The sequence below is a fragment of the Schistocerca piceifrons genome, chromosome 5 (genome assembly GCF_021461385.2).
Source record: "Schistocerca piceifrons isolate TAMUIC-IGC-003096 chromosome 5, iqSchPice1.1, whole genome shotgun sequence".
NCBI classification, from domain to species: domain Eukaryota; kingdom Metazoa; phylum Arthropoda; class Insecta; order Orthoptera; family Acrididae; genus Schistocerca; species Schistocerca piceifrons.
The window spans coordinates 154,408,593-154,433,033 of NC_060142.1; the positions used below are offsets into that span (position 1 = coordinate 154,408,593).

The window sequence follows — 24,441 nt, forward strand, 5'->3', positions numbered from 1 at the left end:
ACAAATTAACTGCAACAAACACTAAGTAGATACACATTGGTACACCGCTACTTTTATCAGTGCATAAATATATAAATATAAGTTTGACTATATGTATGTAATAATAATGCCTTAATCCACAATTACACAAACTGCTTAAAAGTTTCTTCCACAAAATTGAGTAATAACTAAGAAAATATATGACCGGGGTGGAATATGCCCTCACTTACACTGACGGAAAGAAATCAGAACATGAAGAGAGAGTTGTGCGACAGAAACGATAGTTGGTAGGTGCGTTTCTACATCTGAACGGTGATGTCTGTTCCGGTTTCGCGCATAAGAGTGGCGCTAGTAGCCCGCTAGGAGGATACAAATCGGGTTTGCTTTAGCAGTAAATTCACGCTGCAACGATCGTCAGCGCTGGTTACCTTTGAAACTGGACGTGGTAAGTTGTAAGTCAAGAATGCCCTTGAGGCGACAACGACGCCTTTATGAATCCCTGACTGAGTTTCAACGAGGTCGTGTAACAGGCCTACGAGAAGCTTGATCTTCCTTCTGCGACTGTAAAAGGGCTTGGCAGTAAAGTAGCCACTGTTGCTTCAGCCGTAGTCACGAGAAGACTGGACTCTGGACGGCCACGTGGAACTACCAACAGGGAAGACCGTCTTTTCGGCTTATGGATCTCGCTCATCTTACTGTATCTGCAGCAGCAATTTGAGCAGAAGCTGGCACCACAGTGACGCAAAGAAATGTTTCAGACTGATTACTTCAACGACAGCACCGAGCCGGATGCATTGTACGTGCATTCCACTGATCCAGAAGCACCGCCATTTGCGACTTCCGTGATATCAAGCGAGAGCCCATTGGAGGACAGGATGGAGGTCCATTGTGTGTGTTGGTTCTGCCTCCGTGCCAGTGATGGCAGTGTGTTGGTTAGGAGGGGGCCTGTTGAGGGCGTGCAACCAAACTGTCTGCGTCCTAGACACACAGAACCTACACCTGGAGTTATGAATCGTCTCGGATGCGATTTCGTATGACAGCAGGAGCACCCACGAACCCTGACTGCAAAATTTATACGTTTATCTGGTGATTGGACCTGTTGTGCTACCATTCATGAACAGCATTCCAGGGGATGCTAACCAACAGCATAAAGTTCGTCCAGTTACCGCTGTTGTAGCCCAACGCGCTCGACAGGTTGCCTTGGTCTGCCCGATCACCAGATCTGTCTCCAGTCGAGCACACATGGGACACCATTGGACGATATCTTCAGCGTCATCCACAATCAGCATTAACGGTCCCTGCATTGACCGATCAAGTGTAACATACACGTTTGCATGCTTGCATTCAACATTCTGGCGGCTACACCATTTAGAACTGTACCAGATTTTCTCATTTTCAAAGACTTATCTCGGCGCTTACATTAATCTGCGATCTTGCAATGTTAATCACGTAAATATGTTACCTAGACAAATGTATTCCCGAAATTTCATAACTCTACATTAATTATTTTTTCGGTGTTGCGATTTTTTTTTCAGTCGATGTACATGACTGGGGTACAATATGTCTCCGCTTAGCAAATCACAAGTTTAGGACCATGTCCTACGTTTTGTAATATCCAGGGAACCATCCTGAATCACGTGCCTTCAGTGTAATCATTGCCTTTGAATAAAAGTGTCGTTTCTGTTCACCTCATTGCGAATTTATTTCATTTATTTTCTGTGCTATGCTGTCATATTCTTTTTCCGTGACCCGGTTTTCATCGAGCTATAATAGTTTGCAGTGACACATACTAAAGTTACTTTCGTCCTTAAAAGAGCATTACACACTCACCAACCGACCGACCGGCCGACAAATTGGACACGTCTTTGGGGGTTCGACAGACCGACGGATGAACTGATTAAATGCTGTTCTAACATAGATGACAGGGTGCGAGATGGACGAAACTTCGATAGATTTTCTGGAGAAATTTAAAGACAGCAGCTGTTTGTCGGACACTTCATGCGATGAGTATAGCGACATAGATGCAAGAAATGAAGCACTTTTTTCATTTTTTAACGAATCCATAATTGTTTCGTGTTGCTCACAGTGAGAATAAAATTCCGTCGACCTTCTGTATTTCTGCTTTTAGGTTTTAGTTCGGATACTTATCGGATATGAAATCTAAAAACCGAAGTACCGACACAAAAAAAGTCCACCGTACATCCAAGCGGTCTATTATGAACAGGAAAGCGTGGAATGTTTTTACGATTCTAACAGTTGCTAAATGCTTCGTTTCTTATGTACCTTTTCTTGTACTTATTAGACAATCTGCGCTACTATCACATGTAATCTTTCTTCTTCGAATATGAAATGAGTTTCTTAAAGTTACAAGTCATCTCGTGCGCTACATATATAAATAATTTAACGACGTTTACCAGAACGTCTTTTATCTATTTTGCTTTGCTATGTTGTATTTCCTCAGTCAAATAAAAACACGTCGCAGGTTTCAGGTATCGTTTTAGTTAATAATATTGTAGGGATGCAACAGCACTGAATCTGAGGTCATCTTAACTTCTGGCAGTAGTTGGAAACCGTAATGTAGCTAACAGCCACTCCTTGCAGCTTACAGCCCGTCTCATGACAGCATTCGTATTCGTGAAGAATTTTTGATGATGCCTGTCTCATCACTCTATTATTTTTTGTTAAGAATGGTTTGATGATGTTCAGCAGCTTCAAAATTCATGAGTCATCCATTCTTACAAGGGAAACTCCCCATTGTACCCCCCACAGATTTAGTAGTAAGATGGCCCAGTGGACAGCACGTGAAAATCTGAACACAGATAAAGCAGGAAAACAGGAAGAAGGTGTACTGAAATGTGAAAAAAGAAGCAAAATAGAAACAGTGAACAGTCCAAGCTCAAGATGAGCAACAGCGAGCGAATTTAATGGTCACAGTGTTGGAGGTTACGGTGTTGGACTTCGAACGCGGAGATCCGTGTTCAAATCTCCCACGTACCTCATTTCTTTTTTCTTTTACAAAATTATGAACCGTCCGTCTGTCATTTACGTGTCTGTTCGCTGTATTCAGTTACGTGTCTGTGTCGTGGTGCAACGTCAGTTTGCAACAGTGAGGTGTAAGGAAGGGACCTCCAGACGTACGTATCTCCTATCTGTTGTACACGAGTACCACAAGTTATGACTTTTGCGTTTCGTTTCGAAAATTTTGACTCTTAAATTCCTCTACTATAACATAGGCTACACTAGTTTAATTATTGTTTTCATTTCTGTTAGAGGCATATGTGACATCTCGCCTCCTCTCACAATTCGTTGCATTTACCTCCTACGATAATAGGTGTAGTCTTACTACATGAGTCATATTCGATAATCAATGTATAGTAGTATGACAATTGCCAAGATCACAGGATGTAAGTAGGCTGTTTATGTTTTCTGTATGTAAGTAGGCTGTTTATGTTTTCTCTATGTAAGTAGGCTGTTTATGTTTTCTCTATGTAAGTAGGCTGTTTATGTTTTCTTATTGGCAACGTTACGTAGCGCTCAATATGAAAATCACTGGCTGTGCTGTGTGCAGTCTGTGGCTAGTTTGCATTGTTGTCTGCCATTGTAGTGTTGGGCAGCGGCAGCTGGCTGTGAACAGCGCGTAACGTTGCGCAGTTGGAGGTGAGCCGCCAGCAGTGGTGGATGTGGGGAGAGAGATGGCGGAGGTTTGCAGTTTGTCATGAACTGATATATATATATTATGATTTGTGATGATATTAAGGTAAATACATTGTTTGCTCTCTATTAATATCTTTCATTTGCTAACTACCCCTATCAGTAGTTAGTGCCTTCAGTAGTTTGAATCTTTTATTTAGCTGGCAGTAGTGGCGCTCGCTGTATTGCAGTAGCTTGAGCAGCGAAGATTTTTGTGAGGTAAGTGATTTGTGAAAGGTATAGTTTAATGTTTGTCAGGGCCATTCTTTAGTAGGGAGTTTTGAAAGTCAGATTGCGTTGCGCTAAAAATATTGTGTGTCAGTTTAAGCACAGTCATTTGTAATTGTTCAAAGGGGACGTTTCATATGTCGACCCTTAGCCTAGGATACCTCACTGGAATCTTCTGATTTTTCTTGTAGTTTGTGTATTTAGTGTAGCTTTTGTTTATTGCTAGCGCGTAATTGTAGAGAGAATCTCCTTTGTAGTTGTAGCCTTTCATTGTTGTACAGTAAAACAGTTGTGGCATGCATATAGATTCGCACCAAGTATTTCGCAGCTGTAATTAACTAGATATTATTTTCAGTGTAATGTTAATGTGTTCTCTTATTTTTGCTCTTCAAATTGTGCTTTTCTGTGTTGTCGTGTGAAATACTGTGACAATAATGGCGTGTGAAAAACGTAATACTAGGCTCCAAAGTAAACTGAGAAATGACAGTGAAAATGAGAGCAGTGTGTTAGCGCCACCGAGTAATGAATTAACTGATGTTCAAAGTAGTAATTTGGTAATTGTGCATAGGGAAATGGAGCGGGCGGCAAACAATGGCGTGGACAGTGAAACAATTAGTGAAGAGGGAAGCATTATCGATCGATCGGTCGGCAACAGCTCGCCTCAGGAATCCGAAATGACAGGACACAATTTCGCAAATACTGTAGATTCAGGTTTTGGGTCATCACCGTGTGCATAGGGAAATGGAGCGGGCGGCAAACAATGGCGTGGACAGTGAAACAATTAGTGAAGAGGGAAGCATTATCGATCGATCGGTCGGCAACAGCTCGCCTCAGGAATCCGAAATGACAGGACACAATTTCGCAAATACTGTAGATTCAGGTTTTGGGTCATCACCGTTTTCTCAAATAAGTCAAGACACATTTTCTGCTTGTCAAAATGTGAATGTTGTCGGTGCAAATGCACTGCCGAAAAGCGTAGAGAAACAGATTCCAGACACTAATACATTATTATTGCAATTAATGCAACAAATGGAACAAAATCAGAGACAAACACAGCAACAGTTAGACACAGTGGAACAAAATCTCAAAAAGTTAGACACAATGGAACAAAATCTTCAAAAGTTAGACACCACACTTGAACAAACACGTGAAGATTTAACTAGTGAGTTACATAACATTGAATCGAAATGTCAAAAAGTCTGTAATGACGTAAAATCACAAATTTGTGAGCATTTCCAACCTATTTTTTCGCGGCATGAAAATGCATTACAGAATCATGAAGCAGCCATAAAAGAACTGCAAACTATTTTTCATGAAAATCACAACACCTTGCAAGCTAAAATTGACTCAGTTGCATCTACCGATTCGGTTACGCAACTTGCAAAAACTCAGGAAAACTTAAAGGTCACAGTAGAGACGATTGCAACACAAATGGACACTCTGAAACTTGGTTCAGAAAAACATACAGAGGAAATGATTTCACTATCGGATAAAGTAGCCGAACTTTCAGACCAGTTCACTAACTTATCTACAAAGGTAGATGATGATCTGAATGACACAACACCTGTAGCCTTCACTGACACAGAAGAGTATGAACAAATTAGAAAATTCAAACAAAATCAAAATCAAATCAATACACAGTACAAAAGAGAAATCCGGGAAGTGCAAGATCAGTTGGCACAAGTAGTACAAGAATTACGTATTTTAGAGGACACTCGCGCCCCAATACGGGAAGAGGGACATACAAATACGGAACAGACACAAAATAACAACACAGGGCACTTCGGAAATTGTGAAAGAAATTGGCAAGGCGCATTGGATTTTGAGATGGAACCGCCGAAACGAAGTAACAATGACCGACATGCGACTCGCCGACATGACGATTTTGACTATAAGCTGTTCATTACTACACGTAAATTCAAAACGTTTAAGAATTCTGCCAACGACATTCATCCACAAGCATGGCTCCATCAATTCTCTCATTGTTTTCCTCCCAACTGGTCGTTGGAACACAGATTAGAATTTATGTGTGGCTACTTAGAGAATGAACCAGCTGTAACAATGCGATCGGTAATTCACGATTGCCACAGTGAAGGAGAGTTTTACCATGCCTTCCTCTCAGCATATTGGTCTCAAGCCACACAAGACCGTGTAAAACATAGCATCATAATGATGAAACGTTTCGAACAATCTGAATTTTCCAGTCTTATGAAATATTTTGAAGACATGTTGCATAAGAATCAATATCTTTCAAACCCATACAGCCCCTCAGAACTCATCCGCATTTGCTTACTCAAATTGCCTGAACATTTACGACATATTATTTTAGCAGGACGTTGCAAAGATGACATTGAAGCATTTCAGGGTCTGTTACAAGAATTGGAAATTGACACTGACAATCGGGGAACGCGGAAACAGGAGCACAACAATTACAGGTCACATCTGTCACAATTCCACGATGAAAGAAATAATAACTGGACACGACAAGGCTATTCTCACAACACATATCGTGACCAAAACAGACACCACCCGTATGACAACCGTTGGCAGAGTAGTAATAATTACAGGGAAAGATCACCTCTCCATGGTAATGACTATCACAGAGACAATCAGAGAAACAGACAATATGGTAACCAAAACAATTATCAAGGGAGGCAGAATAACTTCAGACGCAACAGTTCGGCGCAGAGTTACGATTCAGGGAGAAATTCTCCACCACATGACCGACAAACAAGAAACTATGTAAACTACCGACATAACGACAGACCTGAATTCCATCAGAACTGGCGAGCTTTAAACAGAGCTGGGCCCTCTCGGCAAGGCGAATTTGTGGAAGTTAGGTCTCCTAATCCCAATAACAACGCGCGCCAACAAAGAGACAGACAATGACTCGCACCGCAGGCAGCCGCGTGCGCCGGCTGGCTCAGAGAAAAATAACATAGACGCTAACCTTGAGAAAAATTCCAGTATTCTTTACCGACGTATACGACATGATAATTCCGTTGAAGCTCGAGCTTTGCATAGTAGGAAGAGTAAAGGTTTACACCACATTTCACATGTAAAACCGTTTATTGAAAGATAATCTGCTTTTTAACTTTGTCTTTGCCATCAAACTTTTCACTTCACATTTTTAGTATGCTTTGTCAGACTTAAGAAACTGTTAACATGTAACAATGTTTGAAGTGAAATATCCAGTCAAGAACCAAGAGAACTTATTTAAACAGAAATGACGAATGCATTGTTATAGTGAACAGACGTCACAGTGTTATTGTGTGTGTACATTCTTGCTTGTTTGTTGCACGATTACGTAACGACTATAAGGTTCACATACTTAGAACATTTACCAGTACTGCTAATGAGATTTTAATGCAACATTTTGGTTTACTTGAAAATACATTCTGAATTTAAAGTGCTTTCTGAGAGATACCAGATGACACAGAAGTTAGTTTATGTGACAGCTACACGATTTTTATCACGACGCTACTAATGAGTGACAATTTACAATGTTGCTTTTGCGGTGTATCTGTTTTATATCTGCACAGTTTTCTGAATTCTTCTGGAAAGTAAAACAGGTTTTAGTAGTAACTTTGTGGTATAGCAACAATGAGACAGCCTTTTTCGTGGCACAACATTACGTTACTGTACAGTACTTTCTTCATCACAACAATAAGCGTAATAACTACGATATCTATACATAAAGCATTTCACTTTTGTTTATCATGAGGTAAGTACATTGACTTCTGCAGAATTTTTTTTCTCTTCTAATACTAAGCTATATTCACTATGAGGAGGAATACTGTTATCCTCAAATATAAGTTGCATTAATAATATGTTATTTTCTTTGTAAAGTTGTTTACAATTCTGTTCTGTTTCAATGTTCATGTGTGAAATTAATGTTTCGAAAACTATTCTCATTATTTTATGTATGTACTTATGTCACTATTTTTGTAACACTCATGTATATGTTTATTTCTATTCTTTTGTAAAGGCTGTACTACAAATGTTATCTGTATTATTATGTTTTTAATGATGTATTTTGTACCTTTGTAATTGTATTCTTATGTTATAAAATTGTAATTGTCACCAGTTCATGACATTATTAACTTGTTAGTTACATTTCACTGCACACGTTTCTGTTGGTCATAGTATGTGGACAATATATGAGAAGTAGGGACTGTTAGTGTTTGCACGTGTGTTGGTAATTCAGCAAGGGACTGGATAACAGCATTGCTGGTTCTAAGGACAATTAAAAGAAAAACTTTCTGAGTGCACAAGTGGTGGTTTATGGACTTGCTATATTCTCTGCAAGAATCTTCGATGGTGATTGTGCACCTGCACAGTCGCAACGGATGGCTGCTGGCCGTCTCTACCAGGACTACAGTGGGTCTGCACCTCTGGTGGCCCACCAATACCATTATCTCTACAAGGACTACAGTGGGTCTGCATCTATGATGACCTACCAACGCCATTATTTCTACAAGGACTGCAGTGGGTCTGCACCTCTGGTGGCCCACCAATACCACAATCTCTACCAGGACTCCAGTGGGTCTGCTCTGTGATGACCTACCTAACAATATTCTTCAAAACGTCGAATGAACTCTGCTGTGGGTTTGCTCTGTTGTGGCCCATTACCTGTCAGCATGTCAAGAGTCAGCACTGTCTTTCCGTTGGAAGGACAACACTACTTCTTCAAGACTGCATGGAAATCCACTACTTCTGTGTGCATTGTCTTTTACTGCTCAGACTTTGAGAAAAGAAACGGCAGTTTCACTGTGATGAATGATCAAGACTGTCTTTATAGACTGTGAGAAAATTTTAGCTTTTGACCAACATTGTATCAATAAGTGTGTGCATTTTATATCTTTGTTACTGTAATTGTGAAAAATTTTTGTCAAATCTGTATTGGCCAGTGCCCAACACCATTTGTAAAAATTTTTTGTGGGGAGCATGGGGGCTATGTAAGTAGGCTGTTTATGTTTTCTGTATGTAAGTAGGCTGTTTATGTTTTCTCTATGTAAGTAGGCTGTTTATGTTTTCTCTATGTAAGTAGGCTGTTTATGTTTTCTTATTGGCAACGTTACGTAGCGCTCAATATGAAAATCACTGGCTGTGCTGTGTGCAGTCTGTGGCTAGTTTGCATTGTTGTCTGCCATTGTAGTGTTGGGCAGCGGCAGCTGGCTGTGAACAGCGCGTAACGTTGCGCAGTTGGAGGTGAGCCGCCAGCAGTGGTGGATGTGGGGAGAGAGATGGCGGAGGTTTGCAGTTTGTCATGAACTGATATATATATATTATGATTTGTGATGATATTAAGGTAAATACATTGTTTGCTCTCTATTAATATCTTTCATTTGCTAACTACCCCTATCAGTAGTTAGTGCCTTCAGTAGTTTGAATCTTTTATTTAGCTGGCAGTAGTGGCGCTCGCTGTATTGCAGTAGCTTGAGCAGCGAAGATTTTTGTGAGGTAAGTGATTTGTGAAAGGTATAGTTTAATGTTTGTCAGGGCCATTCTTTAGTAGGGAGTTTTGAAAGTCAGATTGCGTTGCGCTAAAAATATTGTGTGTCAGTTTAAGGACAGTCTCGTGTATGAATTGTTCTAAGGGGACGTTTCAAGGAGAACAGAATGATCAGACGAAAAGTCCATAACTTTGCTAGGCTCGCTATCCACTGGGCCATGTGGCGGACCGGTTTATAGTATTTCGTTACTTTAATTACTTATAAATGATATTTGAGGTAGATCAAAAAAATATAAAACCAATTACCTATTGTCAGCGTAACAATTCGTTTGATCTCGAAAATGATTATCCCGGCTAATATTTGTCACTTTGCTAAAGAAATCTCCATCTGACGTTGTGTAGAAATGCTGTTTGTAAAGTGGTGTGAGTGACACTAAATTGCATATCATTTATCAGATTTTACACAACTGTTGCTTAACATGGAAGCACTTTTCTCTAGCAAAAGGAACATTTAGTCACAAAATACTACCCGCGCACAACACTGACATATGTCTCCTATTAAAAGATTTCACGTAAATCGTCAGAAATAATTAGGCTTCATAGATCAGCAAATAAGAAATTGATACTACGTAACGTGCTGTGAACACTATCTTTAAAGATTCAGTCTAAGTTGAATTCTGTCTTTTAAAGTAGATTCGGGATCACCAGTGCACATTTATTTCCATTCATTTATTTCTAACAACATTTATGTTTGCTAAAATTCTCGATTCAAAACTGCCGCAGAGATATTTTTGCTAAGATGGCAGCAGACAGACGATAGTCGATTTGTCTTTTGTTATTCTCGATTTATGTTATCAAGGTAAAATATTTAGATAAAACTCTTTAAGTCTTTTATCTCTATTCTTCAGCATTTAAAATCATTTTCAATGATAAATACCGACATATTTTTTATACCAACTACTAGTAAACTCTGCTGTAAGTTACTAGCGCTAATGGCTGCGGTCCTAATTGCGGAGCTGAAAATTAACACTTAAAACATTAATTAGATTGGATTACAATTGAAATAAATACAAATCCACGTCTACACAATAGCGACTCTATTTTTCAAATTATAATTAACAATAATAGTTACAGGTTTTCTCTTTACAGATGTCACACGTCTCACGTCCCAACAGTTCATCCGTTAGCACAGGAAGAACAACTGAACCACACTTATCACAGATAACAAAAAAAGATTATAATTGTCGTTGTCTATGAATGTAGATCTCTGATAATAGTTTTAATTCACACAGAAATTAAATTATTACAGAAATAAAGAAATAATCATCGTCATTTTTACACGATACAGACTTTTTATACGTTGTTCTTGTTGTTGTGGTCTTCAGTCCTGAGACTGGTTTGATGCAGCTCTCCATGCTACTCTATCCTGTGCAAGCTTCTTCATCTCCCACTACTTACCGCAACCTACATCCTTCTGAATCTGCGTAGTGTATTCATCTCTTGGTCTCCCTCTACTATTTTTACCCTCCACGCTGCCCTCCAATGCTAAATTTGTGATTCCTTGATGCCTCAGAACATGCCCTACCAACCGGTCCCTTCTTCTTGTCAAGTTGTGCCACAAACTCCTCTTCTCCCCAATTCTATTCAATACCTCCTCATTAGTTATGTGATCTACCAATCTAATCTTCGGCATTCTTGTGTAACACCACATTTCGAAAGCTTCTATTCTCTTCTTGTCCAAACTATTTATCGTCCAGGTTTCACTTCCATACATGGCTACACTCCATACAAATACTTTCAGAAACGACTTCCTGACACTTAAATCAATACTCGATGTTAACAAATTCGTGTTCTTTAGAAACGCTTTCCTTGCCATTGCCAGTCTACATTTTATATCCTCTCTACTTCGACCATCATCAGTTATTTTGCTCCCCAAATAGCAAAATTCCTTTACTACTTTAAGTGTCTCATTTCCTAATCTAATTCCCTCAGTACCACCCGACTTAATTCGACTACATTCCACTCGTTTTGCTTGGTTGATGTTCATCTTATATCCTCTTTTCAAGACACTGTCCATTCCGTTCAACTGCTCTTCCAAGTCCTTTGCGGTCTCTGACAGAATTACAATGTCATCGGCGAACCTCAAAGTTTTTATTTCTTCTCCATGGATTTTAATGCCTACTCCGAATTTTTCTTTTATTTCCTTTACTGCTTGCTCAATATACAGATTGAATAGCGCCGGGGAGAGGCTACAGCCCTGTCTCACTCTATTCCCAACCACTGCTTCCCTTTCATGTTCCTCGACTCTTGGAACTGCCATCTGGTTTCTGTACAAATTGTAAATGGCACTTCGCTTCCTGAAACTTACCCCTGCCGCCATCAGAATTTGAAAGAGAGTATTCGAGTCAACATTGTCAAAAGCTTTCTCCAAGTCTACAAATGCTAGAAACGTAGGTTTGCCTTTCCTTAATCTTTCTTCTAAGATAAGTCGTAGGGTCAGTATTGCCTCACGTGTTCCAACATTTCTACTGAATCCAAACTGATCTTCCCCGAGTATTTTGCAGCTGTGACTTATTAAACTGATAGTTCGGTAATTTTTATAGATAGTATCGGTAATATTGGTTGAAGTTTGTACACTTAGCTCATTTTAATATCTCGTGCCTAGGACATATTGTCGTGGATATTACAGCCATTTTACCACTTCATCTGAGGGGGATGCGATGCAGAGATTCTCTTGTTACGTAACTACGAGAATCGTCGGCTCCCAGCTGCTGAAGTAGCATAACGTGGTCGAATTTGTTTCATTATCCTCTTCTTTGCCCACAACTCTCTCTCGGCATCCTTTGGCTTTGTTGCCTCTAAAACAGCTAAAGCTAATCCCCGATTTTTCTATTGTCTGAATTCAAGTTGAATCTCGTAGAACATGAGGTCAATGAAATTGAGATGAACAAATAACAACAGCGCGGCGCTGTAATCACTGAGTGCAGTCGGTCGGGATATTTGTAGGCTGCTACCAAATTGGTCGATCGGTCGGTCGGTCGGTCGGTCGGTGGACCGATAAATTGGTGCGCGCGCGCGCGCGTGTGTGTGTGTGTGTGTGTGTGTGTGTGTGTGTGTGTGTGTGTGTGGGGGGGGGGGGGGGTCTTGAGTTTTGCACATGCCTGCTAGGGAGACCTGCGCGCGATCACAGAGGCGGAGCTCGGTGACGTGGTTTGGGTTCACCGGCGGGGCGACAGAGACGGATGCTCGGGGCCGCGAGCCGCGGCTAGAGGGCGCGACGAGTATTTCTGTTTACCGGCGTGCCGCAGAGGCCGGCCAGCAGCGGTGGGGCAGTGCGCGCCGGCCCACCGACTCTGCGGTTGCAGCCACAGCGTGGCGACGGCCACCACTCGCAGGTAGGCCGCGCGCTGCGTCCTGACAACGCCTCCAAAGCTCTCCCCATACGCAACCTAGAGGATGCTAATTGTTCACGTCATGCATTGTGGTCTGTTGCGCAACATTACGAAACTAAGTGAATACAGGAATCTGAACGTGGTGATATACTCTAATAGGACTTCAGTGTGGGCGATCCCGAGTTTTCCCCTTATTCCACTGGTTTTTTTTTTTGCCAGACAAAGAAAGGTGTCAAATTACGGCTTAAGGCTACAAAGAGGCGCCCACGGGCTGTGCATGTTCGCAGTGTAAAACAGATGTTGAAAAAATCTCTCCGTGTCTAGTTCAAGACGATAAACAGTTGATAACTAGATATGTCTTAATATCGCTGACATACGAATTAATCGCATTGTATAATATTTGGTCGTTAGGCCTATTACAGCATTAGACGTCACATGCATAATATAATACAGTTAATAATGAAAAGTAACAACAGGGTAGGTAGTGGCGTAACAATTTCATGTTACGGTTGGTAAATTGCTTTATATCATAGAATTGGTGGGCTATCAACCAGTCATTGCATTTTTTTAACACTTGTTCTGGTAAATCTTGTACAGTTTCTGGAAGCTTATTGAATAATTTGGGGTCTAGTGTAGCAGGGGATACAACCCGTCGGCTTTGGACAATGACGTCACAAGTCGCCAGAGAGCAGTTTACCATTTTCGCTTTTACTGTTATGTTTGTTTCGTTTTTTTTTTTTTTTTTACTGATTGCTTAATAAAGTGGATCTGTTTATTCTATCTCGTGAGATTTTTTTAAAAAAAGCCAAAAAACACTTATCAGCCACTGAAGGGAGCTACAACACTAAGAAGAATCGCTTCTCGATTGGCCACTTGTGACGTGATTGTCCAAAGCCGACGGGTTGTATCCCCTGCTACACTAGTCCCATAATTTGTGCCCCATGAGGCCATAGCCGTTACATGATTGTGACATTCTGTGGAACTGAGTATTAAGGCAGCTATGCTACTTGCGTTGTAACTGAGTAAATTTTCTCTGCGTTTTTCTTCCGCTAACTTATTCGTTGTGTGAATTAAAACATAAGTTTGTGTCAACCTCTTCTGTTTACATGAGAAGTTTACAGTGTGCCTTATGTGAACCAGTAATTACCCTAACAGCTTTCTTCTGCAGTATTAAGATGTCGCGCACACAACTAGTTACCATAAAATGATACCATGTGATATTATGCTTTAGAAACACGAAAAATAAAATTTTCTGACATGTGTGTCAAGTACACAATCCCCAAGTCGCCTTAACTTGCAAATTTCTCTTGATAACTTGCCGCTAATGTATTATGCATGTTGCCCCCTAGATAATTTATCGTCTAAATATATGAATGGCCTTTCTTCAAATTCTTATTTAGAGGCATACTGATGCTTGTTGTCGATATTTGTACGTTTGATGTTGAAATGCTATTCGTCACTCCGTCTCGAAAACGAATGCTGATTGTAGTGACAAAATGGTACGATTTACTGGCACCCATTATCTGATTTTGCCGCTTACCGAAGTTTCCTTCACTGTGTTGAAATATTATTTCGTCTTAAAGGCGGAATCTAGGGTGTAGCTCCCGTCTCGAGCCATCCTGATTTAGGTTTTCCGTGATTTCCCTAAATCGCTTCAGGCAAATGCCGGGATGGTTCCTCTGACAGGGCACGGCCGATTTCCTTCCCCATCCTTCCCTCACCCGAGCTTGCGCTCCGTCTCTAATGACCTCGTTGTCGACGGGACGTTAAACACTAATCTCCTCTCCTCCTCTAGGGTGTAGCGGTGGATTGATCAGCAACATGGCCCGTGGTCAAGGATAGGTCGGAAGGAGACTATATGAAATCTTAGTTAAGCGTATTACACTGAACTATAGCGTTGCCGGAGGTTTGTTACCTTGGAAGCTAAAGTTTCATTTTCATAATCTTGAGCTTATTGCGTCGAGGGTCCTGCAGTATAATCAATAAAAGGTCTAGATGTGCCAAAAGAAATTAACTATAATCACTTAAATTTGTTATGCGTTTTTGTCTTTTTGCACCTGCTTACGGAGTATTTGGTAATTTCCAAGAATCATTGCCTATCGAAGTTGGAGCTCTCCAAACGATACATATGGAAGTTGCGATAGTAAATCGATTATGGGAAGTCTCGTGGCGCGTGTTAAGAGTGTTTGAAGGTGTCACTACAGAACGACAAAAGAAAAGCGTTAGGCAGCACTCGCAAGTTCAAAGGAGACGACTTACCTCAGTCGTCGTCGGTGTTATCGTCCTGTGACAGTTCGCGTGACGTATAAGCTGCAGCGACAAGTCCTTTTGTCCCATACCCGGGGTAAACTGCCAACATCGCGTAGGATTATCGGCAGTGTGTCGCATGCGTCGACTTTCCCCTGCAAACGCAAGTTGTGAAAGTATAGGTACTGGAACAAATACAGTTGGTCCCTCTGTCCTGGACGTCCTCTTTTTTTATGGTTGACTGACAGACTTCCACAAACGTTCTATGTTCTGGGTATGGACACTGGCGTCATCTGAAGAGAGAAACTCGACAGTGGTTCACAAATTCGTACTCGATTCCTTCAGCTTTGAGACTCTGGTATGACTGAAACCCGTCGGTGATGACTTTTGTGCCTGGCAGTATGAAATGCTTTATAAGACCCACTAGTCACCTTGTCTCGCGACAATACCCTGACAACGAAACACTTGCGTGACTCCCTTTCTATGCCATCAAAAACCCAAATATGATCTACTTCAGTTTTAGTAGCCCGCCCTCTCTCATTCTTTCGCCTAGCAATGTGAAACTCGTCTACTTCCACTACTTTATGCGGTCCACCAATGGGCACACTGTCGTTTGTCACTGTGTCGCAGCACACTTCTCGGCAAAATCCGAAGTAATCAGACAGTATTTGCCGATAGCCCAGTTTCTGATGCTGTGGCTTGCAGAGTGTACTCACGAATCCAGCACAACACAAGAATTATGCTCGTCTCAATCGATAATTTAAAGGACTCTAACCACGTATTTTTCCTGATGCTGGTTCGCTTTCCACAAAGTCCGCAATGAAATTGCAATGGAATCTGTGTGTCCGCACTCCCCTTACGGAGTTTCACAGACTTGGCAGCACCACAGTCAATACAGTCTCTCCTGTCGTCCGGCAGAAGTCCATATTTCCGGGAAAAGTCAAACATTTGTCTACACTGCATATGCATAGAATTAGTTTTCCATGTGAGGCAATCCGCAAAAGGAACTTGAGAAGCAGGACACATTACACACGCTATGAAGAGAAACTGTCACAAACAATTATGGCGGGAACGTAATGTACTCAAACTGAAGAAACAACGCAAAACTGATACAAATGACGACCACAAGTAATTTATCACAACGCGCGCCACGAGACTTCCATAATAGATTTACTATCGCAACTTCGATATGTATCGTTTGGAGCGCTCCAACTCTATAGGCAGTCATTCTTGGAAATTATAGAGTAATTCGGTCCCAATCTAGTACCTAGTATGTTAAAGTTTTTTCTAGGGTTCAATATTTCTCCTGTGATCGAACCGGAACCCCCCGCCGTTAAGTCATCGGTATTCAAATCAGCCGCTTTTCATCTCAACTTCCCATGATAGACCGCGTCACGCCTTGCTAAAATAAACTTTCGGGTTGGAACGTGGAGGAACCCCCGTAAAGTTTTCCTTCAATTACGTCCTTAGCCGATTTTCACCAAGACGACCTGCATATTCAAATAAGTGTGATGCGGAATTGCGGCAAGTGTGGTGTCCTCGCTAAGAAATGGTTCCATTGACTCGCCAGTGCACTGGGTTCTTGAGTGTCGGTGAACAATCTGCCCTTACTTGATCGGCCCTGCAAAGAAAGTTCTATATTAAGGTGGCCATGTGCGTAATTGTAATAAGTTGCTGTCTAAACTTTTGTTAAATGCCATAACCGATGACTTAATTGCCTCTGATATGTAGTACTAAGTTAAGAGTATGATCCTAAGCTAATCGCAAAGTTCGTAAACAGGCACCGTGACAAGAACAATTTTTGTGGTAGCTCAGTCGTTAAATTTGACATCTCATAACCAAGCTGTCATATTTAAATATCCTTGAGGCCACAGTGCACGTTACAGTTAATTTTGTCGCCGCAACACTGCATTCCAAGCAATAGCAGCAAAATAGTGTTTGCTTTCTTCTATAGATAATTCGTGTTTGTATTTTCACCTAAGACAGTACATTGGTTGTTTGGTTACTTCACACTCCTCACGTTATTTCTTTGGAACTAGGAGTACACTTCTTTTTTTGTCTGATGGGGTAACGCATTCTGATGCCTTGTACCAGGTGAGTAATATTTTCTCAATTTTGAAAGAACGTCGTGTACTCCAGATACTCCACCTCGTCTAGATGTTTTTCAGTGCTGTCAAATCCCTCTCCCTGTGTCACCTTCAACCTCAACATCTATTCCTCCTTCCCTTTCCATAACCTTGTCTTGAAGTTTATTTCCTTCATATTGCTCTCCGTGAACTATAATTTCACGCCCTGTCTTTAGTACTGGCTTGCCATCTGAACTCATAATCTTCGTACAGCTACTTATTTCTCCAAAGATATCTTTAGTTTTCCTATACGCGGCATCTAACTCTCCTGAATCCATGCATGCTTCCACAGTTTCGAATTTTTTTGTCTAGCCATTTCTCTTGTTACTTTGCACCTTTGTCACTCATTTTTTATACGTATGTATTCCTTATGAGTGGTTGATGTGTTACATTTTGTCAATTCTCCGTTCATATATTAAATTTAATATTTCGTGTTGGCAATGGTTTCCTACAGAGCATTCTTTTTGCTTAGCTTCCCCTCTGATACCTTTACTATTGCATCTCTGAAATCTATTCGTCGTCAGATATATTTCGTCTGTCACTCGTTTTTAATGTTCTAATTGAAACTCACAGTAATCTCCGGTTCTTTCAACATATCGAAATACCTTCTCCATAATTACCTACCAATCTGCAACTTTTCCAGCTTTAGTTTGCATTTCGTAAGTAATAAATTGTGGTAAGAATTCGCATCTACTTCTGGAAAGAATTCGTAGTTCAAAATAGGATTTTTAAATCTTTCTAACCCTTACTTACCTAATCTATCTAAACCTTCCAGTTTCTCCAGGTCTCCTCCACGTCTACAGCCTTCTCAGATGTCCTTTCAGCTACGATACGGCTACTAGCACAGTTGCAGTGCACAAATACCGCAGCAGGTCACGCCCCATGGCTCGTAAGGGAACCTTATAACACAAAATTTCTAAAAAATAAGCATAGATGAGTTTCTTTCTACATTGCTTTGCCCCTCTGATTGGTACAAAGGATCTCGCATAAGCAAACTAATCTTTCACGAAACGATACGGCCATTGTCAATAGGTATCAATTTTATCATTGGCAGCAAGCATATTAGGTGGTCCTCACTGTCATTTTTTATATAGTCGACTCTTATCGAAACTCTGAAACTGACTGCTGAGCTAAACGAAACAATTTTGCAGACAGCGCTCATATACCACTGACTGTACCTGCAAAATTGTCATTGTAAGACACAGTTCGAGAGATGACGTCATAAACACTGATACGTAAAAAACTGCCGCGTCGTGCATGATGTTTGATTTTATTACTACTTTAGTACTAACTCTATTCACAACACCTTTAGTAGATAGTATCCACATAGTCACATAATACTGACTGTACCTGCAGAGTTATTTGATTGTACGGCACAGAGAGACGGGAAGGAGAAGATTGAGAGGAAGGTGAAGAAGAGGTGGACAGAGAAAGGAAAGAGATGGAGCGGGGGGAAGAGGTGAACAGAGTAGTAGTTGGAGATGGTCGGAGGGAGGGGGAAGGAAGAGACTGACTACTTTAACTGAAATATATACCGGGTGATCAAAAAGTCAGTATAAATTTGAAAACTGAATAAATCACGGAATAATGTAAATATAGAGGTATAAATTGACACACATGCTTGGAATGACATGGGGTTTTATTGGAACTAGAAACATACAAACGTTCAAAAAAGTCCGACAGATCGCGCTTCATCTGAGCAGAATAGCAATAATTAGCATAACAAAGTAAGACAAAGCAAAGATGATGTTCTTTACAGGAAATGCTCAATATGTCAATCACTCCTCAACAATAGCTGTAATCGAGGAATAACGTTGTGAACAGCACTGTAAAGCATGTCCGGAGTTATGGTGATGCATTGACGTCGGATATTGTCTTTCAGCATCCCTAGAGATGTTGGTCGATCACGATACACTTGAGACTTGAGGTAACCCCAAAGCCAATAATCGCACGGACTAAGGTCTGGGAACCTGGGAGGCCAAGCATGACGAAAGTGGCGGCTGAGCACACGATAATCACCAGACGACGCACGCAAGAGATCTTTCACGCGTCTAGCAATACTTTTTTTTGTTCTAATAAAACCCCATGTCATTCCAAACAAGTGTCAATTTTTACCCCTCTATCTACATTATTCCGTGGTTTGAGTTTTCTAATTTATACTGAATTTTTGATCACCTGGTACATATGCGGGCAATGCCGGGCACTCAGTAGTGAATAAGATTAGTTTTGGTTTCGATTTGTATTTCTTTGAATTCCCGATATTCAAGTTATCAGCCCAACGGCATGTTGTTAAATTAATCCTAATGCTTGATTAGGTTTTAAGTTTAAAAATTAGCTCACATAATGATGCAGTTTGCAATATCGCACAACGAAAATAATCAGGAATGGTTTTTGATGTTGGTTAACTTTAATATAATCAGCGTCCTCCGCTGATTCTCAATCACGTTTCTGTTTCCACAGTCATTAAAAATTCACGAATTAACTCCTCTCTGTTAAAATAGTATCTGAAAATACTCGACGATTTTACTTCCGATTATTTCTCTACTTTACGGGAAGTTTATTCAGCCACGGACGGTACTGCACATGATGCATGTGTAATAGCATTTGGCATGCGATCTCGTGCGCTATTAGCAGTGACCTGAATTACAGAGTGCTGATTTGCATATTGTACTCCATTACAATAATGGAATAATCTGAATAATGATACTAAATTCCGTTACTGCTGAACCATCTCAAGCTTTTACATTACGAGATTCTAGTATTGATCGCTTCGACTACAAAAAAAGGTTGCGCGTCGAAGTAATAGCAGTTATCTAACGCAACACACACATAGAAACACTAATTACTTAAATTAAACATGTATATATTGCCAGCCTTTTTTGCACATCGTGTGTCCTCTGCGTACAAAAATCCCCTACACGAGATTGTAGCAACATCTATATGGTTTTTATCTATAGTTTTATGAAACGATTTTATGTATGCACATAAGTTTCACATCTCGTAAACTACGGTACAGATTATCAAGCTTGCTACGCATATCACTATCTGAAAAGATGGAAGGTGTGGGAGTTACTAGGGGTGACCTATCAAAACCCAGGGACGCTGAAGCAATTTCAAACAAATTCATTTACACCTGACTCATCATTTTTATAAATATACTCGTACTGTGGGGGTCATACACCTCTACCATCCCTTGGGCTGGCGGTGAGAAGCTTGGTTATCTAATACCTGAAACTATTTCTCCCAAACTTGGCTCACGTCACATGCTATGTGGAAAATTTTACTGTGATAACAAGGTACCCCTAGTACACCTATGGTTGGAGGTGAGGGTGAAAAAACAGCTAACACTTAACACCTGTCGGTCTTTTTCCTTTATGTAGTTTGTTTGGAAAGTATGAAGTGCGGTCTGCCATGAGCACTGTTGCTGTCAATTTTGTCAGCTGAACAGCATACGTAATTTACCGTCGTCTCTGAAGCCGCATGTGTGACGTGTAAAATAGTAAAGAATCACGACAGTCCTTTTCAACAAAGTCACTATCGTCGGTATTCCTCAAACGAAACGGAAGTATGTATGTCAGATGAAACGGAAAGGAAAAATGTGAAATTGTTACGAATAAATTATCAACATCATCGATTTTAGCTACGCGTTAATGTCACAACAGTGCAGGCTAACAGAACAATAATGCTTGTACCACACTTTCATTCCTTACACATTTTTGGTAGAAAGTAATTTCAAGAAAAGGCAATTTGGCAACATTGTCACATTTGCAGCTAATATCTTCCTCCAGCACTTCGTAACTGTGCTGTACAGTTAGTGCGGCTGGTACAGTTTTGCGTTACAATATCACAAAAAGTGGTTCAAATGGCTCTGAGCACTATGGGACTTAACATCTGAGGTAATCAGTCCCCCAGAACTTAGAACTACTTAAACCTAACTAACCTAAGGACATCACACACATCCATGCCCGAGGCAGGATTCGAACCTGCGACCGTAGCGGTCCCGCTGTTCCAGACTGAAGCGCCTAGAACCGCTCGGCCACACCGGCCGGCTACAATATTACACTTCGGGTTTGGATCTAGGTGTATTTTTATTATTTTTCCTAATTTTGATCCGATCAATAATGCTGTAGTACAGTCTCTTAGATGATAAATGCCCTTCCACAACTGTTTTTCTAATATTGAACACAATAATCATTGATAGACAAATCATAAATATTCATGAAGAGTAATAATCAGTCAAAAATAAGTTACCTGTCGGAAGACACAAAAAAAAAAAATAACTACGGAATTGATCGATGTGGGGTGATAACATGCATACTAAAATCTGTAGGGGGCCAGTCGTCATATTTTAAATACATTATCAATGAAATGTCAGTATCTCGGAAAATGTGAAAGGGTGTAGTATGCAGAAGGTAACATAATGAACCTTAAAAATCTAATTACATCTTTAAAATTGGAGTGATAGAAACGCTTGTACTCCAATTCTTCAGTTAGTGTTAAATAACTGCATGTTTTTCTCGTTGAGAAAGGATATAATTACCGTGTAACAATAAAAATACCAAGCAGTATCGTGCAGTATATCACTAGAAATAAATATTGCATCTAGAACAAGACTCTATCTGGTAGTCTAACGAAAAACTTTATCAACTGTGAGTAGCAACGGAGGAGGTAAGGTAAGAATAGGTTAGACGCCAAAGTTAGCGGCATTTGGATTGCAGTATAAAACTCGATAATATCTACTGAGGTTATCACGGATTTGTAACGTGACTTAATTTGAGTGAACTTAAGCATCAAACGTGTGTCAGAAGTGGTAATCGGATGCTTTTACAAAGCACCTGCGACGGAAGTTCTACTGGTAGAGAGCTTCACACAGAATTTCCGGAAGTTTGTGAATGTTTCCCGCGCATGCTATTCTAATAGGATGAGAGTTCAACCGATCAGGTACAGAATGGGAGTTGAGATTAAAATTGGTGCCAGAGACAAGGATCTGTGTGACATTATCCTGGATGTGTTGCGGAAAATTACTTTGAGCAGATGGAGACCCAACTCGTGAAGGAGGGGCTTACACCTCCTAGCAACAAACAGACCTGAACTTCTTGAATCAGTTAACTTAGGAAAGGGTATGAGTGGTCATAATGAAGGGATAGCATCTATCACTACGCTTATTAAAAGAAATGTCAAGAAAGGTAGGAAAATGTTGTCGCTTAGCAAGAAAGACAAGATATAAACTTCAGAATATCTGTGTAGTCATCAAATATTCAGTGCTATGACGATTATGTAGAGCACAAAGGGAAAAAAGTTCAAAAGCATCGTTAAATATCTCTTAGACAAGTACGTTCCGAGCAAGGGTTTAACGGACGAGAAAGACCACTGCGGTTTAACAACCGTGCTAGAAAACTGATACGGGAGAAAAGAGCTTACAGATTCATGAGAACTCCTTAAAACCTAGGTGACAAACAAAAGCTGAACGAAGTGAAAAGAAGCTTAAAGAGAGTAAAGTGCATCGCGTTCATGGACTTAGGAAGCTAAATTTTGTCAACCGATGTGGCTAAAAAAAAATTCGAAGTTTTGTCTTAACGTAAAATGAATAAGCCGATCGAAATCATCCATTCAATTAGGAACTATTCCGGCAACGAAAGGGAGGATGACAAAAAGCCGAAGTACTGAATTGTCTTCCGGAATTTTTACCGCGGAGATCGTAATACGGTACCTCCTTTGTCATCGTACGAACATAGAAATAAATACTGAGAACTGATAGCGGAATAGAAAAGCAGCTACAGTCGCTTAGTAAAGGAATCAGGACTATATGAATACTTGTAAGATTCTAGAGAGATTATGCGAAGGAACCACTAGCAGCAGTTTATCGCACGTCCCTGGGGCAATAAAGGGGACCTGGTGACTATAAAAAAATCATTCAAATAAGGGTCGTAGGACAGATGCACATAATAATAGGCCTATATCGCTGACATCAGTCTGTTTTAGACTCGTGGAACATGTTTTCTCCTCGCTATTATAACATTTTTGGAAAACCATTTTCATAAAAATAAACATGGATTCCGCAGACAGACGTCTTCTGGAAAGCAACTCGCTCTGTTCCACCATGAGATCTACAGCTCTGTAGACATCATCTCTCAGATTGATGCTGTGTTCGTGGTCTTCAGGAAGGCATTTCATACCGATACTGTCATTAATGAAAAAGATGACTTTGCCGAGTATCGGAGCACATTTGCGACTGGATTCAAGACTTCCATGCAGAGAGAACTCAATGTTATTTTAACAGAACAATATTGACAGATGGAAACGTATTTTCAGATACCCCAAGGAAATGTCACGACCGTTATTGTTTACAATGAGGCCCTTATTACAAAAATTGGGAATGTCCAAAACCGGACAATTCGAGCCGATGTCCCCCTTCGTTCTTCTGTCAGCTAATCTAATTCATAGCAGAATTTGTTTCGGGCAAGTCCAGGGTTCTTGCATTTCCGAATGAAGTCATATGCGTGATTTTCAACTACATAAACATCCCATTAGAAAACAGTGGTCAGCTCGTCCTCTTAAGAGATGAATGTCCTGAGGAAAACAGTTACGCTTCAGTTCCCTGGATTGCAGACGAAGGACGATGTTTTAATCATGCAGCTGCATTTTCCTAAGAACCGAGAACTGAAGATAGGGATATTCCTATTTGTAAAGTAGCATTCGTTAGATTTCATGGAATAACCAACTAGAGACTGTACAGAACTCAGAACAGTGTTATGATGTATGGGCATTAGGGCAGCCCTTAGCTACATATGTTTTAGAAAGTTTGAATTTCGATTCTCCCACCCCCAGTTTTGTGCAAATCGACAAATTGTATGTGAAAAATTCCATCTCAATATAAAAAAATTCTAGGTGATCCTCAAACGCAACACCTATTTCCGTTAAAACGCCCTATTTCTTCCTTACTCCACTGTAGACTAGTCATTTGTAAGACTAACGTATGGGACACATTCAAGCAAATCCAGTGTTTGTTTAAAATCATTTTGACTTATATTACTGAAAGTCATTAGAGGAGAGCAATAAACGCACAAAATTTGAGAAGTATCAAGTTTATTTTTGATGCACACACTTTGTCTAGGAAACTTTTTATTTACAACAATCATTTTACATTAATTTGCGTATAATCAAAATATAAATCGACTGAATGAACACTATACGTTATTTATAACTAAGAGAAAATCTAGAAGAACTGCTGCGTATTATTTACGGTCTCCAGCAATAAGTGAATGTTTTTGTATTCCTGAATGAGTTTGATGCCTCTTTCTGCAAGATCATTCACAACAGCCAT

At 40.3% G+C, this 24,441-nt stretch overlaps 1 protein-coding gene across 1 annotated transcript in view; it reads left to right on the top strand.

Moving 5' to 3' along the window:
- Nucleotides 1–12,660: 12,660 nt before the first annotated feature.
- Nucleotides 12,661–24,441, top strand: part of LOC124798821 (SET domain-containing protein SmydA-8-like) — a 207,404-nt gene continuing 195,623 nt past the window's right edge. The window contains exon 1 of the mRNA XM_047262350.1: nt 12,661–12,747. The gene's annotated coding sequence lies outside the window, so the exon portion shown is untranslated. The remainder of the gene's footprint in view (nt 12,748–24,441) is intronic.